Source organism: Diabrotica undecimpunctata, chromosome 2 (assembly GCF_040954645.1).
Source record: "Diabrotica undecimpunctata isolate CICGRU chromosome 2, icDiaUnde3, whole genome shotgun sequence".
Lineage (NCBI taxonomy): Eukaryota > Metazoa > Arthropoda > Insecta > Coleoptera > Chrysomelidae > Diabrotica > Diabrotica undecimpunctata.
Window position 1 is genome coordinate 111,597,694 of NC_092804.1, and position 18,582 is coordinate 111,616,275.

Genomic DNA, 18,582 nt, shown 5'->3' on the forward strand with positions numbered 1-18,582 from the left:
CCGTTTGCCCTACTTTTCTATAATTCACTCTTCGAGATTCTAAAAATAAAATAATAATACTGACACGTCAGTTCTTTCTGTAAACTTACAAATCTGGCGAAGCCGTCGCGCAGACGGAGTATACCATTTACGATACTGTTCCAAAAAAGTGATTTTACATATTTTTTATAGGTAATTATTCTATTTTATAACGAAAAACATTTGTATATGTAAACTGTTTGTTTTTACAGTATCTGCTGAATAATGGAATTTGGACCGTCAAGAAAACGCATACGTTTTGATAATCAGAATTTTGAATCGGCTGCAGAGCAATGGCTGGAGGAATGTGATAGTGATAGCGATAAAGATTTAGACCACGTGAGTGAGAGTGAACATTTTGATCCGATAATGATATAGGTAATGAAGACAATATACCTGCATCTGGAACATTTGTTGGAAAAAATGGATTTGAATGGCGCAAGAACCAACCACCTAAAAACGTCCGCACAAGAAAGCATAACATTATTTTGCAATTACTTGGTTTACGTCAAAAATAAAAATACTTGGTGACAATCTGGAAGTAGTAGACGTATGGGAACTGCTATTTACCGAGGACATGATTGAAGAAATTGTCCAGTGGACCAACGTCAAAATACACTACGCAAAAAGAAATTATACTAATAAAACTTCAGCAACCTACCTTCAAGAAACCACTACTTTAGAGATTCGCGTTTTTCTGGGACTTTTGATATACACTTAAATTTTTAAATCAAATAATGAAAGTACCGATAATTTCTTTGCTACAGATGGTACAGGGCGAGATGTATTTAGAGCCACAATATCACAGAAACGTTATCTTTTTCTCTTATCTTGTTTGAGATTTGATAACCCCGATGTTCTAGATTAACGAAAACCTTAAAATGCAGCAGCTGCTGTATCGGACATGTTTCAAAGGCTTGTTGAAAATTCTCAAGAACTGTTCACTCTTAGATCCTCTGTGTGTATTGATGAGATGCTGGTGGCTTTCAGAGGTCGATGTAAATTTAGAATGTACATGCCAACAAAACCATCAAAATATGGCTAAAAGATTTTATGCATGACTGAGGCGAGAAGTAATTATTTTTATGATGGATACATATATTGTAGAAATGGAAGTGATGGTATGACGCCTTCCGAAAATGAAAAAAAAAAATACTCCATACCCACACAATCAATTCTGAGACTTACAAACTCAATCGCAGGTTCACACCGTAATGTGACAGCGAACAACTGGTTTAGTTTCATACCTTAAGTTTAGGAGCTAAAGTAAAGAGGCCTTACCTATGTGGGCACATTGAAGAAAAATAAAAGAGAAATTCTTAGCGACTTTTTGGCAAACAGAAGACGACCAGAAAAATCTAGTATATGTGGATTTACAAATAAAATAACTTTGCTCTCTTATGTCACAAAACCATCAAAAGCTGTTATACTGGTTTCTTCGATGCATCATTCAGATGAAGTCGACAACTCTACGGGTAAGCCTGAAATAATCGCTTATTACAATACAACTAAAGGAGGTGTTAAAAGCTTAGATCAAAAATGTGCTACTTACTCATGTGACCGGCGCACAAGACATTCGCCGATGGCTGTTTTCTTCGCAATTTTAATTATAAGTCCAGAAACCAGACTAAATTTCATGAAAATGTTGGCAAAATCTTTGACTGAACCGTTTATGCAAACCAGAATTGCAAACGTTTATTTACAAGATGATATTCGAAGGATTATAACAAGATTGTTAGGCCTAATTTCTACACCAATGCGCAATATGAGAAACGACGTACTACTTGATAAACGAGCCACCTGTAAATTTTGTAGCTGGCAACTGAAAAGAAAAACAAAATTTTGTTGTTGCAAATGTGGTCAACCTATTTGTTTACAATGCTTTAAAAAAATTTGCAATAAATTTATTCAAGAATAAACAATCGTACAAGAAGAATAAAAAGCAAACAAAATTGTCATGTATGCTTAAAAATAATATCCTTTATTTATATTTTTTTATCTTTTGTTTCAAATTTAATGTTCGACTGTTAGTATAAATTACATGTATTAAATAAAAAAAGTATTTATTTATAATGAATACATCCATACAAAAGTTAATCCTACATAATTCTCCAAATTGCGTTAACCCGTCTACCAGACGGAGTATACCACTCACGTAGTTATTTATATGTATACTACTTAAGGGTTAACAAAATATAATTTACATAATATTGTTATTCTTTACTATTGTAAAATAATAACTCGATAGGTACTGGTGTAAACCTTTGCTCCTGTGTAAATGACTAAAGATGTCAAGACACGTTAATTCGAAATAAAAAAATTACTTTACTCAGTACCGCAGAATATAGAGCATTTTTTTTTAAGCTTCTGTCACTTAAAATATTCCATTTCTAGCATTTTCAAAGAAACGTGCAAATTTTCGTTTATAATTTGGACAATTTTATATTTGAGCTTAACAATGCTTCGCACAAATCATGGTTAAATATCTCTTGTTCACTTGATTTCAGATTAGTTGATTGTACACCTTGATATCGAATCTTGCTTTTTCTCTTCCGATTCTAATTTATTTTTTTTTTGGCCGTCTGTAAAGCAGTTTTGCAGTGTTGAAACCATTTGGAATTTTTTTCGTCTGATATCTGCAAAATAATCCTTCAGTATGTTAACTAAATAATTTTTAAAATCCACAAGAAAACTAAATTCCTGTAGCTGGCGGTATAGCCTCTTTTGTTGGAAGTTGCTAGTCCTGAGACAAATTGTCTACGAGGACTTGTTGATAGCAACAAAAGAGTCTTTTGTTGCAATCAACAAGACACTTTGTCTCAGGACTAGCAACCTCCAGTGGAGTCTTGCGCTGCCATGTTATCCATTCCTGTTGTAACTAAAATATTATAGTTTATAAAGTTAAAAATAATGTAATTCAAAGTTAATTCAACAACATTTAAAGGGTTTTTACCGATGTATTTAGTTGCTTTTATTAATGAAAATATATATTTTATAGCGCGGAACGATATGTGCTGACGTGGTCTGAGCTGACGTGGCTTGAGCGGTGTGGGTTGGGGTGGGGGGTCGCTGAAGCAACGGTCGTCACGTTGCCGGCAGTCGTTTAGCGTCATCGCGCGTGTTTAAACTGTTAGGCTCTTTTTCGATCACTATGGCTTCACGAATGATTCTCGATTTTAAGGAGCGGATGGGAGCGATGGTTTTTGCTTTTTCGAAAACTGTTTTGTGGCCTGTCTTAATATGATGTTGGGCTAGGGCTGGAGTGGTATCGGAATGTTTGACTGATAGAGAATGTTCGTAAATACGGTTATGCATTCTTCGGTTTGTCTGTCCTACGTATGTACGTGTGCAACTGGAACAAGGTATCTCGTAGACACCATGGTCTTCATTGGGGATTTGGTCTTTTACGGATCTGACGAGATTGGACAATTTGGAGTAAGTAGTGAAGATGGTTTCGATATATAGAGGGATAAGAGTTCTACTGATCTTGTCAGTGACACCTTTAATGAAAGATAGAAAGATTTTGGGTTGATCCAGCGGCAAGGTTTCTTTTTTGGATAGAATGGGGTTTAGAAGTTCTTGAATGCTTCTGTTAATTTGGGTTTTGTGGTAGCCGTTGCGTAAAAGTGTTTGTCTTATTGAATTAATTTCGGCTGATCTGTAATTGCTGTCGCTAAGTTTTATGGAACGGGAAATAAGAGTGTTGATGACTGAATTGAGTTGGGCGGGGTGATGATGTGTCTGGGTATTGAAATAGCGGTTTGTATGAGTGGGTTTCCGGTACACGGAATAGGAAAAACTGTGAGGTGGATTTTTCTGAATAAGAACATCAACAAATGGCAGGGACGCTTCAGACTCAACTTCCATCGTGAATTGAATGCTGGGATATATTCCATTCAGGTGGGAGAGGAAGAGATCTAATGTGTCTTTACCATGGGGCCAAATGACAAAGGTGTCATCAGCGTACCGTAACCAGCAGGTGGGTTTGAGATTTGATGAGAACAAGGCTGCTGTTTCGAAATGTTCCATGTAGAAATCTGCTATTACGGGAGAGAGGGGCGATCCCATTGGGGCACCTTTGATTTGAAGATAAAAATGATTTTGGAATGAAAAATATGTCTTAGACATGCAGTGTTTTATAAGAGATAATGGGTCTTGAGAAATTTGATGTTTAGAGTCCAAGATGGAAATGGTTTCATCGATGGGAATGTTGGTGAATAAAGAAACAATGTCAAAATTAACTAGTATATCTGAGGGTGCAATAGAAAAGTTTTTCAGAAGATTAATGAAAAAAGAGTTTTTGACAAAGGTAGCCGAAAACGCCTCGTCCTAATTACAGAACAGGATACTGGAACGTCACGAGTGAGGGGAGTAGGCAGATTGAGACGCCGAACTCGAACGGAACCGTATCTTTCTTGAAAATGGCTCCAAAATGGGTGCCAAAACGTCGAGCTTTAAATTCTCAACGCGGTTCTTCCCGAGAACTCAGAAATTCGCTTCATTCAACATTTTACCTACACTAAATAAAAATTTTGAACCACTTTGAAGACTCCAAAAGTAACTTTTCAAATTCAAAACATAAACTACATTGAAATTTTGCTTAACCCAAACACAATAAGAGGTACCAATAGGTTAATTCTTGGGAATTTTTACTTTATATTATCAGGTACCTATTTAGGAATTGTTAATTGATTAAGATAAGAATATTATTATTTTTGGAAATATTAGGTAGATATGAAGGTATTTGAACCATAAATCAACAAATAAATTCGTTTTGAAAATCTAATATATTCACTTTTTTAAGTGTAAGAGTATAGGCAAAATTCAAAAGAAAATACAAAAATATGCAAATGCATATGCATGTGCACTTAACCCTCGCTGAGTAGTTGTGAAAAAATTTGTGCGATCTCTGCAATTTATCATAATGCAACAAAAAGTTTAAAAATACATGAATTCACGAATCAAAAGCTATGGAATGTGGTGTGCTACAGAACCTAAATTATTTATAATCGTCCTTGAACATGCTTTCAATACGTTAATTTTGGAAAGTAAAAGAATCAAAATAAACTGAAACATAATCGATCATTTCCGTTGCTGGGTTGCAACGGAAAATAACATTATTAGGTTGCATATTTACTATCTGTATGTCGACACTGCTAAGCGAATTAATACAATAATAAAATGGAAGTACATTTTAGATTCGATTTTTCATCAAATTACTTAATTGTTAGTACTCATATTATGTCTAAGAAATGTGCAAAACTAAACTTATACTGGTAGGTGTTACATTATTATATTATTAGGTATATAATATAAAAGAAATACACAACAAGGCGAAAAATACAAATAAAGAAAAATAACATCAAACAAAACAAACAGCGATGAAGGAAGTTTGGGAATATTTTATTGCAATAAATTATCTAGAATCTAGATCATTAAAGCGTAAGAGGTCTCAACGGTGTCCTGTATTTTGAAGGACACAACAGTGAGCTTTGGGACGTGGGTCAATAGATTTGAGATGGATGTATATTTAAAAGATTTGGGGGAATTGAAATATACCAATGAAAATGAGAGAATTTGGTACTTAACGAAAGAGGAAAAATAAAGGACGCCTCAAAACTTGATCTAAGAGAAGATTGGTGTAAGAAGGATAAACAACCTAGCGGAACTCCACGTACTCTATCGTATCCCGACGGCTGTTAAAATTGAAGTCCCCGATGACAAAATTCGGACCTCCACAATGAAAGCGACCGTTTCTCACAGCCGGTCCCCCGAGAAGTGAAATCATCACCAAAAATCATTATCTTGACAGCATAAGCGGAAAGATTCTTATTTATTTCCTGCGTAATTATCTAGGTGGAGCTAAGATCAAACAAGAGAGCAATTTGTTCATTATAAACCGACTCCAAAATGTTTAGATTATCAATCTGAAAAACGCAAGAAGATTAAGAATCTTTTTCGGTTTATACGATATACGGGGTGAAACGAAAATGCTACAAGAATATGGTGACAAGAATACAAGTGAATAATACTTGAAATACAACGGCAACAATGTAAGTTTACAACAAATAATGTGTTTACTCAACCAGGAACAAAACTGAAGTGTTGATATTGTCAATAGATCGTTTCCGGATGATTGCACACCGGAAATCCAGGTGGAAATATAGCGCTGAAAATATAGTTGGGAGCACCAATATAGCTTTTCTTAAGTAATTTTGATGAGTTCTGCTAATTTAATTCGTACTACCCGCAATAAGATGTGGTTGTCGGTACGACGTAACAACAATTTCGATTTATTATTTAACTAGGCAATCTTTACACAAACTGCAAGAACACATATTCTTTAAAAAAATCTTCAAACGATCTTTTTTCATGTCACTATCTACGTTTATTTTTCATTTTTTGATTTTGATTAACTAGATGCTTTATTTTTATATTTCATATTGTAATTTTAAGTAAAATATTTTATTAATATATACTTTCATAATTTATTAGAAGTATTTATCGAAATAATAAATTTGGAATACCTTTCGTATTCCAAGTAATTTTCCTTCAAAGTAAAAGTAACGAAATAACATAGCTAAGGTTTCTGAATAGTAAAATAATTGGGAAATAAGGTGGACATAATTATTTTAAAAGTGATAACACGTTACGCGAATAACAGGCATTTTTTTCAAAACCTTTTCTTAGACATCAAGTTTCAGTAAACCATTTTATATCAAAATAAATACAACTTGCAATTATTTCCTAATTATGTGTTAATGAGAATTTCGAATAATATACTTAGATCCATTAATCTTGGCTCGGCTTTCGATCTCAATCAGAGCTTATCTGTACTTGTTGACGTACACAGGCGATGATGGTCCGAACGTACAAAAATATAACGAAACATCCAATCTTTTATCAACGTTATTAAGTATGTGTCGAAATTTACTCAAATGTACCTTCCAGACTAAGACAAGTGATTATTTTATTTTATCACTGATAGTTTATCATTTACCAATACATCTCTAGAAAAATAAATAGATAGAATAAACAATGTTTTAACGTTTATAAATTGTCTAACGTTTTTCATTCTTCTTGTAATGCTTTTTGTTAAAGTGTAACATAAACGACTTTTAAATGAAAACTATATATTTGGATCAGTTGAGTCAAGACTCCCGTAATGAAGATACTGTATGAGAAAGCAACGAGAAAGAATGTTTTCGTTATAAGAGAATGTGTCAAAACAAGACAAAGTAATATCTGATAACGAAAGAATTTTAGATAGTAATATACTCCTCTCAGAAACATACGATTCGGTTCGACACAAAGAGCACTTTATAATGTTGTTGGTCGGAGATTTCGAAGCACGAAAATATGACTAAAAAATAAAATGGTTTAAAGAAACTCATAAACTCTAAAAAAAAAACCAAATTGTATAAAAACATGTGACTGCTCATCTCTACTTTAACCAAACAGCAAAAGTCAGAGTAGGCAAAGAACTTTCGGAGGAAGTAGAGATAAAAAGATGCGTAAGACAAGGTTGCATACTCTAGCCCTTATTGTTCAATCTATATTCGGAAGAAATAATTAAACAATCACTCGAAAATGTAACAATTGGAATACAAGTCAATGGCAGACCCATCAACAATATCAGATATGCCAATAATACTATACTAATTGCAGAAAATATACAAGATCTACAGGCACTTTTAGATAATGTAGTAAATGCTAGTGAGGAAAGCGGACTAACGCTTAATGCTAATAAAACAAAATTTATGACCATTTCCAAAGCACAACAACAAGACATTTTAAACATAAGAGGAATTCCAATAGAAAAAGTAAAAAAATACAGATATCTTGGTACAATTAATGAAAATAACCAGTGTACAGAAGAAATAAAAATGAGAATTGGACAAGCTAGAGCAACATTTAATAAGATGAGAAAAGTATTATGCAGTAGAGACCTTAGTTTGCAACTCAAAATAAGAATATTACGTTCATATGTGTTTTCGGTGCTGCTGTATGGGGTGGAGGCCTAGACCTTATAGAAAGAGGTGAGCGATTGACTTGAAGCATTCGAGATGTGGACCTATCGAAGAATATTAAAAATAAGTTGGGTAGACCGAATAACAAATGTTGAGGTCCTCAGAAAGATGACAAATGAAATGGAAATCATGAATACGATTAAGATAAGAAAGTTACAATACCTCGGCCACGTTATGAGAGAGGATAAATATGTGTTGCTACAAACCATAATACAGGGAAAAATACAGGGAAAACGAAATATTGGGAGAAGACGCATCTCCTGGCCCAACAATCTGAGAAAGTGGTATAATTGCAGTTCCGTCCACTTGTTCAGAGCTGCAATCTCAAAAGTGAAAATAGCTGTGATGATTACCAACCTCCTTAGAGGATGTATTGCACTAAAATTCATGTTAATATTCGGTGTGAGTGTTGTGTGTGTGAGTTTTTTTGAGTGTGAATGTGTGTGAGTCTGAACCAGCAAAGACGAAACTTGTGTTCTTTAGTGACCATTGTTCCTGCAAGCCGTTTATATGTATGCGACCAACTTCAGAACTAGTTAATTGCTCTAAAATTCATGTTATTGAATTGAAACCGCAAAAAACCAAACTCCCCTTGTTCGAGACCGGTCGTACCCTGTGTAGCTGCTTTTATACTCTCAGTAGTCGCGGAACCAGTCTGAGCGGGATCGGTTGGGGCGGGGTTCGCTGAAGCAGCGGTCGCCATGTTGCATATAATATATATATATATATTTACATAAACTAAGGAACACTCGAAGAGTGGTAGGTTTTTCGGTCAAAGTGGAGAAATAAAAGAAAGGTGGCTACTTCATCTATTTATTGAAGACGTTTCGCTTCCTAATCAGGAAGCATCATTAGATCATCTAAAAAGAACAATATGAAAAACCAAACATCCATGGAAAAGTTATTATAAGTGTGTTACCTTAAAAAGATATGTAGCAGTCAAAGATATAAAATATGTAAAGAAGCTTATGATAATGGACATTATAATATTATGTTGTATAGACAATGGCTATACACTAAACTGAATACAGTTTACAAATTAACTCAACTTAGCACAGCAAAAGACATGTGGTAATGGTACATGTATATAAAAAATATGGGAAAAAAAAGTTAAGTAAAAAACATTAATTTACAGAGAACCAAAAAGATCATATGATGCACTTTCAACAGTATATTATTATTTAAATTTGATTTTAACTTTAGGTAACATTATTAAAATTGAATTATAGATATTTAAAAAAATATATATATAATGGAGTTACCACTCTTAAGCTTCTCAGTCGCTGTCGGTGAAATGCGACCAGCATTTAGGTACCACGCCGCACGAGAAAATACAGTGGCCATGAGGTCAAAATATGACAGAACAGCAAGGCATATTTTAAAAAGTTAACACAATTTCTTGGCTCTGTTTTAACTCTATATATTAAAGAGCTCTATTTTTGAGCCCAGTAGAGCGATTTTAACTTAGTATCTTATGTTTTTTGTTATATTGTCAAATTTTTTATGAAAAAATTTACAAAACCGCAAAAGATAAGTTTTATTTTATAGGTTAAGAAGAACAAAAAGATATCTTAAAAAATTTTGTGATTTTAAATAAAGTGTTACGAACATCGGGAAATTAAAATCTATTTAGTGGATTCGAAGATACAGGTGTTTACAAATAGTTAGTTTTTCGAACGTCGAATTTTTTATTATTTGTAAAGTTAGTGCTTTTTCCTAACAATCTCAACTTTAGGTGAAGATAGTTCTATATGTATACCACAATCTTTACTTATTGAATTTCTTGGCTCAGACTTTGAAATATTTTTTTTCCGTCTAAAAATTGAAAATTGAATATTCTGCCATAATAAAATCCAACGTATTAATAGAATAGCTAACAAAACCTTAATTTTGTTTTCTTTCGTAGTGCAATAAACGTAGACTTCAGCCATGATCTTGGTACTACTCTCTTTAAATATGTCATTGAATATTTTTGTTAGTCTTTAAGTACCATCGGTGTTAAATAGCTTTATTGGTTACGCATATGCATTGTCAGGTACAAGAGCTTTGCCATTTTTTAGTTGCGATATTGCTTTTTCCACTTCATCTGATGTTATTGGTAAGTGGACATTACATATGTATGATGGAGGTTGTTCGGCCTATTATCTTCAAAGAGTTCTTGTATATGTTTGGTCCATATGCATATTTCATGATTTTTATCTGTGATAATGTTTCCCTGTCCCTCTTGCAGTTTGCTAGCTGTGTTTGATTTTTAAAGACCAGCTGCTTGTTTTACCTTTTTATGCATATTAAGTGTATCGTGTTTTTGTTCCAACAACTGTATTTCTTCACACTTTGTTTTTAACCAATTTCTTTCGGCCTTTCGTATGTCGGTTCCTATTGGTTTCTGAATATTTTTTTATATTATTTGTCATTCTTCTTTTTTCCGATTTTCGTCTTTCTTCCAGTCTTCTCTTTCTTTTCTATTAGATGTTCTTCTTTGATCTTGTTAAAGGTTTCAAATATATTCTAGAGTGATTCTTCTGCATAATATGTTTGCTCCATGCTACTTAGCTTTTCTAAAGAATCCGTGCAACTATCGTTTTTGTTTCCTTATCTTTTACTCTTCTCATATCACATTTTTTGTTACTATTTTTTTTGTAACCTTTTAAAATCTAAACCTAAATTTACCAAAAACAGGAACATGATATGGCGGTATATCAGCATCTGGCTAAGTTTTAACTGATAGGCATCCATTACGGAATCTATTGTTCATCATCATGTAATCAATTTGATTCCGTATTGTGTTTCCTGGTTAATCTTGCGGAGAGATCCAAATATACAAACGTTTTGGTGGAAGTAGTAAAAGAAGGTATTCAACAGAATCAAATTAAAGGACGTTATCCACTTATTGTACACCAGGAAGATACCTCTAGGAATAATCAAAACGATCGAAATTATGTAACTTAACAACACAATAAAAGTAAAAGTAGAAAAAGAACGAACAGTTCAAACAATGGGATGTTTAGAATATTGTTCAACCTGGTCATGGATTAAATAATAAAAAAAGTAAGAATGTCTACTAATATGTAAATTAGGATAAAATAAATATTCGAAGAAAATTATAAAAAGAGCTTTGAAAAATAAAACGTCGGGATTCAACTCAACAGGGTCCCGATCAAGAATATTCGATACGCAGACTGCAGTAATAACCTGGAGAGATTGATAGGCAAAATATCAGAATATAGTGGGGGTACGGCTTGTCATTTACCATTAAAAAGACAAAGTTCATGGGAAATATAAAAAATAAAAATTATAACGAAACTTTAAGCCGTTTACGTTTTTAACGAAACAAAACGTAGAAAGAGTATGGTTATCTGGGAACACCAATAACTGAAAATAACGTCTACTCTCCACACATCACAGCAAGAATAGATAAAGCACTAGCAAGTGTTCTATGATTAAAGGCAGCTTTATGTAGTGGAGACATCACTAAACCCAAAGACTCGTTTAATTAAATATTGTGTGTTCAGTGTACTTAACTACGGTGTCGAATCTTTGACTTAACGACCTCGACGTATAATCAATACAAAGAGTGACGGTATACAGACGAATTCTACTATTATGGGTTGACAGAGTTTCTAAGGGGAAGGTTAAAGCAAGAAAGCTGCAATACCTGAGGTACATAATGCATGGTGAAAGATACAGTATCCTACGACTAATCGTACAAAGAAAAATACTGGACAAAAGAAGTATCGGGGGAAGACATATATGCTGTCTCAATAATTTCAGGGAGTCGTTTGAATGCAGTTCCGATTAACTCTTCAGAGCGGCTGTTTCAAGTTAAAATAGCCATGATAATAGGTAATCTTGTAACGATGTACACCGTCACCGTATCGTCAACGCTCTCCGTATGCACGCACTCCCACTCTGAGTTTCACTTATATCGATGCGCACTAGAGGAGATGAAAGACCGATAACCATACAAAAGAAGAGCCGCCACATGAGAGAATCAAGTTCTATCAGAGTGTTGATTTGGGTACAACTCCACTGGCCCTAGGGTGTTGATTGTTTTGCTAGAGTGTTGATCTAGTGGTAGTTCCCTACTGGTCTTAGAGTGTTGATCTGAGACAGACCTGTTTCGTGTCTAAGTGTTGATTAGTCTTTTTTCGCTTCCTGCCGTATCGAGTGTTGTTCGATCCGTCCACTTCTACTTGTCCTTCGTTTTCTTCTCTGTGTGTGCATTAACATATCTGAATTGTCGTTTCAAATTTTATAACATTAATTATATTTTATTTTTCGCAAGTATTAAACAGTGGACCATCGAGCCGTGTGTCGATACCTTCCCCGTAGGATTAGCATTTAAATTTTGTACATATTGTCTCGGATATAATTTCATTTTGGTATTTATTTGTTTCGAAAATACTTTTATTTTAATTAAACCTAAATTTTACTAAGTCTGCTGTCTAAAAGAGCTACCCGGCACAATCTTCACAGCGAAGATAGTAGGTATAATCCTACCAGAGATCTAAGAGAGCTATTAATATTTATTACCGATAAGTGTCTACCGCAAGGCAGCGGGGGATGGCCTATGGACAAGATCGTACTTTTATTTTCGATTTGCATTACTTATTCGATTATTAGGTGTGTTTAAAAGTCGGTCTTTATCATTGTCTACTAAAGTTATAATAGTTGCAAAAATATTTAGATACACTACATTCACATATTTACAAAACTTTATCGTTTCTAAATAGAGTACAAAAAGAAAAGAGGCAAAAATATTTTAGCAAATTATTTTCGAAATTGAGGTGTCTCTAAAAGCTGGTTTTATACCGTTATCAACTGCATTTAAAAATATTTACATAAACTATGTATACATAGAAAGTTTACCATTTATAAATATAATTCAAAAAATACTTACATTAAAAAAAATACATGGACAAATTAGTTTCACTATCACTGTTGTTATCTAGAACTATAATAATTGTTTCTTTGAGTAACCTTTCTGTATTTTTCCAGCTGCCATTGGTTATTTTTTTCATTTCTAATTCAATTAGATGAACCACAGATGAATTTAGGGTAAACGAAACATTACTTAATAAATATACGTACACGGTTGCATTTCGATTTCATTTGAGTCTCTTACCATTCTCTAACACGTGTTTGTGGGTCTACCCGTCATCAGAGAAAGTTTGTAAGAAGACTTAAACCAAATCAAAATGCACCGACTGCTATGGCAATTATAGGAAAAATAATTACCAGAGTATGCTACTAGAGACCTCTAGTGAGGAAAGTATATTTATTTTGTTATCGTCCTTACTCGACGAAATGAGTACAAAAAGGATGGTAATTTATATGGGTAAATTGTTGATGCATAGTGGAATATAAATATTCCCAGCATCGCTCTGAATGGCTTGATTAAGCTTGGGTATACAGTTTACTTTATTTGCTATCGACATTTAACTGAAACATTACTTCTCCTTATCGATGCTTTTAGCTCATGCCATATGTGTTTAATAGCATTTAACATGCAATAGTAAAGAGGACGTCTTAATACTGTATGACCCATTTCTTCCACCAAACTGTCGCAATAATATTGTTTTCTGTTGGAAAATAGTTTTAAAGTTTCAAGCAATTGGAAAAAGACAGCTAATATTTGATACGTATAGTGCATCTGTATATCCGCTTATACGTATTTCACCCTAAAAGGGATCATCAGAGACGGCTATTCGCAGACGCTCTGAACGTGAAAATAAATCTTTCCTGTCTTGGGAAGCAACTCCAACATGGCTTCGTATGGACGCAAATAGCGGCATCTGATAATAAATGGTTTCGAAAAATTAGTTTACGGATTTTCAAGTAATTGTTTTTTAGAATAATTATCTTCATAATATATATATATATATATATATATATATATATATATATATATATATATATATATATATATCATTTTCCAGCATATATTCCTGGATTCTAAGTTTGGTGTCATTAGAACATGGAACTTTATTCAGCCTACGAGTGTGGTAGCTGGCATTGTCCATCACAATTACACATTTTGGTGCTCTATTTGGGAATAACTTCGTTGAAGACCAGTTCTTAAATAATTTCGATGTGGTGTCATCATGATAGTTGACACGGGAGTCCTTAATACTTTTGCATGACAAGGCTAAAGCATTAGATATAAAACCATTTTTTCCTGCATGGATTATTGTAATACGTTTTCCTTTATTTGATGGAGCTTTTGTTGTACAGCTACAAGAATCTGCCCAACCACATTTTGGAACGTCATTTGGATTGTCATTTGGACGTCAAATTTCGTCCTTTATATTTGTGGACAAACAGATTCTGTAATCACTTAGCGTTTATCGGTCGTTTTTATTTTAAAGCGGTTTTTTAGAAGACACTGCCTTACTGTCTCACTACAGCACGTAATTCATGTGTCAACTTTTTGTAACATATGCATAATGGTTTTTAACGTGGGGATCATCTATTATTTATACATGTTATAAATTTTTGTTCTAGTGAGGTCCATATCACTCCGTTCTAGTTTCCTAAACCTGCCAGCGTATTTTCTTTTTCTTCTACTTACTATCGGTCGTTTTGTTATTGACCACACTGTCTTCATTGGTCTTTATGTTAAGACTGCCGCTTCCTTTACCTCATTAAATCATTTACAGGTTCTGAAATTTGTTTTTTGGATTGAACTGTGAGATAAAAAAATATATTGTAATACATAAAATTTAACGCCTGAAATGGAATTTATGAAAAGAAAATATTTTTTAAACCTCCAAAACGGTAACAAATCAGGTGTATTTTTTCGATTCTTATAATAAACTAGCTTTTTAAAAGAGGAATTTAAATAACCCGACATTATAACCTCATTACGTCTTATCAGTGAAAGTCAATTGAAATAATTTCTTGGAATGATTTTATTTAGGATATTACCTAAAGCACCAGTCACGATATATTTAAAATCGTCATTATATTTTCTAACTTGAGGAACAGGTAGACTAAGATATATTATGACAATTTCGTTAGTTATTTGTTTGACTTTGTTCATAAAGGAAGACAATTTGTGTATAATACAATATTATTTAAAAATGTTTCGTCCGTGGACAGAGCCTAGTACTTCTCGTGAAGTTATTGATAATAATAATGCCAAAAGAATAGACGTCAGTGTTAGCAAACCCGTAAAGAGCAGTGTTTTGTCATTTGACACAAAAAAAGTGATATTTGACGTTAACACTACCCTCCTTGAACGGAGACTTTCCAAATTCCCAACTTAACACGAATACCAATGAACACAGTGTGGTCCATAACAAAACAACCGATAGTACGTAGAAGAAAAAGAAAAGACGCTGGTATGTTTAGAAAACTAGACCGGAGTGATTATTAGAAGAAAAATTTATAACATGTATGAAGAACAAAGGGCCCCCACGTTAAAAACCATCATGCAAAAATTGCAGAAAGACACAGCAATCAAGTGCTGCAGTGAGACAGGAAGGCAATGTCGTTTAAACAACGGCCTTAAAATAAAAACGATCGATAAACGCCAAGCGATTATGGAATCTGGATTATGAGATTATGGATTATGGATTATGGAATCTCTATGAAATCGGACAAAATTTTTAATTTAAATTCATAAATAGGGAGAAAGTGGAAGGTAAATTGTTTATCTGGATTAGACGTGGTTTGACACCCATGACGTTCCAAAATATGGTTGGGCAGATAAGCTCCATCAAATAAAGGAAAAGTATTACAATAATCTATGCAGGAACAAAAAATGGTTTTATACCTAATGCTTTAGCCTTGTCATGCAAAAACATTAAGGACTCCCGTGTCGACTATCATGATGGCACCATGTCAGAATTATTTGAAAACTGGTTTTTAATAAAGTTATTGCCAAATATACCACTAAAAATGATATATATTACGAAGATAATTATTCTAAAAAACAATTACTTTAAACTTTAAAACCATTTTCCAACAGAAAACAATATTATTGCGACAGTTTGGCGGAAGAAATGGGTCATACAGTATTAAGACTTCCTCCTGTTCAATGTTCACTGCATGTTCAATACGATTGAACACATATGACATGAGCTAAAAGCATCGGTAAGGAGAAGTAATGTTTCGCCCACCCTAAATTCATCTGTGGTTCGTCTAATTGAATTAGCAATGGAGAAAATAGCCAACGACAGCTGGAAAAATAGTGTTGCCCATGTTCTAAAGATGGAAAGATCTTATACAGGGTGAGTCATGAGGAACTGTACATACTTCTACCATATGTAGAGTCCCTCAGGGAGCATATCATGTGTCCACTAAAAAATGTCAACTCCTCTTCTTTATTAATTAACAGGGTGATTTGTGTAATTGACCATTTATTTCATTTTACTGTAGTGTTTATACGGCTCATTTGATTTTTTTAATTTTTGCATGATACAGTACACTACTATCAAGCATTCGACTGGTATTAGCTAAACTAAAAAATTCCAGGAGTGGCTTTGGAAAAATTAATTTAGGGATTCGTATTAAATATTACACCCTGTATAAATTTTTTTTAAAATTCAATAAGTGATTTTCAAACTACATAAATAGCCAATGAAAACGACATATGCGACAATGTTGTCGCACTTTTATTAAATTTTTAGTGAACGATCAAATCTTACCAAAAATAGAACAACCATAATGAAGTATCAAATTATAAGGTATTAATTTAAACAAATGTTATAAATTTCAAACATTTTAATTAAAATGAGTTCCTACAACATAATCTAATACGTAGAAAATTAACATCTTTACTGTCACTTTGTATTATCTCTACGATAGAATCAATTGTTTTTCAATTTTAAATTTTTACTCATAGATCGTATTGGGGCATTATCTTCGATAAATAATAAATTAAATTGATTAAAAAGTCAAACCTCTTGTATGTGTTAGTTTTTGTTGATTGTAAATGATTAAAATTTTATGTCAAATAATAATACATTGCATCAACTGTACTAAATAAAAATAACTCTAAAAAAGTTTAAAATGAAGGTTGGCGTTGACCATTTGACGTTTCTTGATATTTTATACCCGTTGTCATTATTGTCATTATCAATTGTTATTTATGTGTACAAGAATACCTATTTCTTCTGTCATATCTACGTTAAGTACATTGTGTTAGTTTTGGTAGAGCTTTTGTTACTTTCGTTCAAAATGCCACATCAGTTTTCGACCACAGAATATGCAGACATAATATTTGTTTATGGATTCTGTAATGGGAATGGTAGGGCTGCTAGTAGAGAATATCGCAGGAGATTTCCTAATCGTCGAACTCCCAGTCATCCAACATTTGGGTCAGTTTTTAATTATTTGCGAGAAAATGGCACTTTTCCTAGTGGAACAACAGAGCGAGATGTAGATGAAGCGCAGGAAGATGACATTATGGACGCCGTTACTATGAACCCTACAATAAGCACTAGACAAGTAAGTCGAGAACTCAATGTTACTCAATCAAAAGTAAGTAGAGTCTTACAAAAAAATAATCTATACCCATATCACATTCAAATGGTTCAGCGACTACATGCTGGAGATGAGATCGATAAGTTGGAATTTTGTAGATGGATTAACAATAATCGACCAACGCTATACAGGACACTATTTACAGATGAAGCCCAATTTACCAGAGACGGGATAAATAATTCACGAAATTCACATGTGTGGGCAGAAGAAAATCCCCATGCTATTCGAGAACGTCGTTCTCAGTTAAGGTTTTCGGTTAATGTGTGGATTGGTGTCATAAATAACCAATTAGTAGGTCCTCACTTTTTTGATGGTCCTTTAACAGGGCAGGTCTATTTGAACTTTCTACAAAATATTTTGCCAAATTTGCTTGCCAACGCGAACATTGCTATCCGAGGGATGTATTTTCAGCATGATGGGGCACCCCCACACTTTTTACTGGCAGTGATACAACATCTCAATAATGTTTATGGCAACAGGTGGATAGGACGTGCAGGTCCTATTTCGTGGCCTTCAAGATCCCCTGAATTCAATCCCGTTGATTACCATATTTGGGGACGATTGAAGCAACTAGTTTACGCAGTGAATATTAATAACCGACAACAATTAATTGATAGAATTATACATTGTTGTAATACTATTAGAAACGATCCCCAGAGTATCCGTAATTCAATACGTCAATTAACAATTCGGCAACAAAAATGTGTACAGGCTGCAGGGTTCCATTTCGAAAATCTATTGTGAATTATTTTTATTTTGTTACCATTATTGTATCTTTTCCAGTTCTAATTTATGGGTTTATCATAACTATGTACATATTTTTAGTTTTTTTTTTAAATTGTTCTTCGTTATTGTTAGTAGTTACTGTTTTTTGTTGTGCAGTGACTCAGTTTATCATTTCAATTAAAATGTTTGAAATTTATATCATTTGTTTAAATTAATTACCTTATAATTTGATACTTCATTATGGTTGTTCTATTTTTGGTAAGATTTGATCGTTCACTAAAAATTTAATAAAAGTGCGACAACATTGTCGCATATGTCG

General features: G+C 33.4%; 1 pseudogene; it reads left to right on the forward strand.

Moving 5' to 3' along the window:
- Positions 1 to 243: 243 nt before the first annotated feature.
- Positions 244 to 18,582, forward strand: part of LOC140433864 (uncharacterized) — a 35,534-nt pseudogene continuing 17,195 nt past the window's right edge.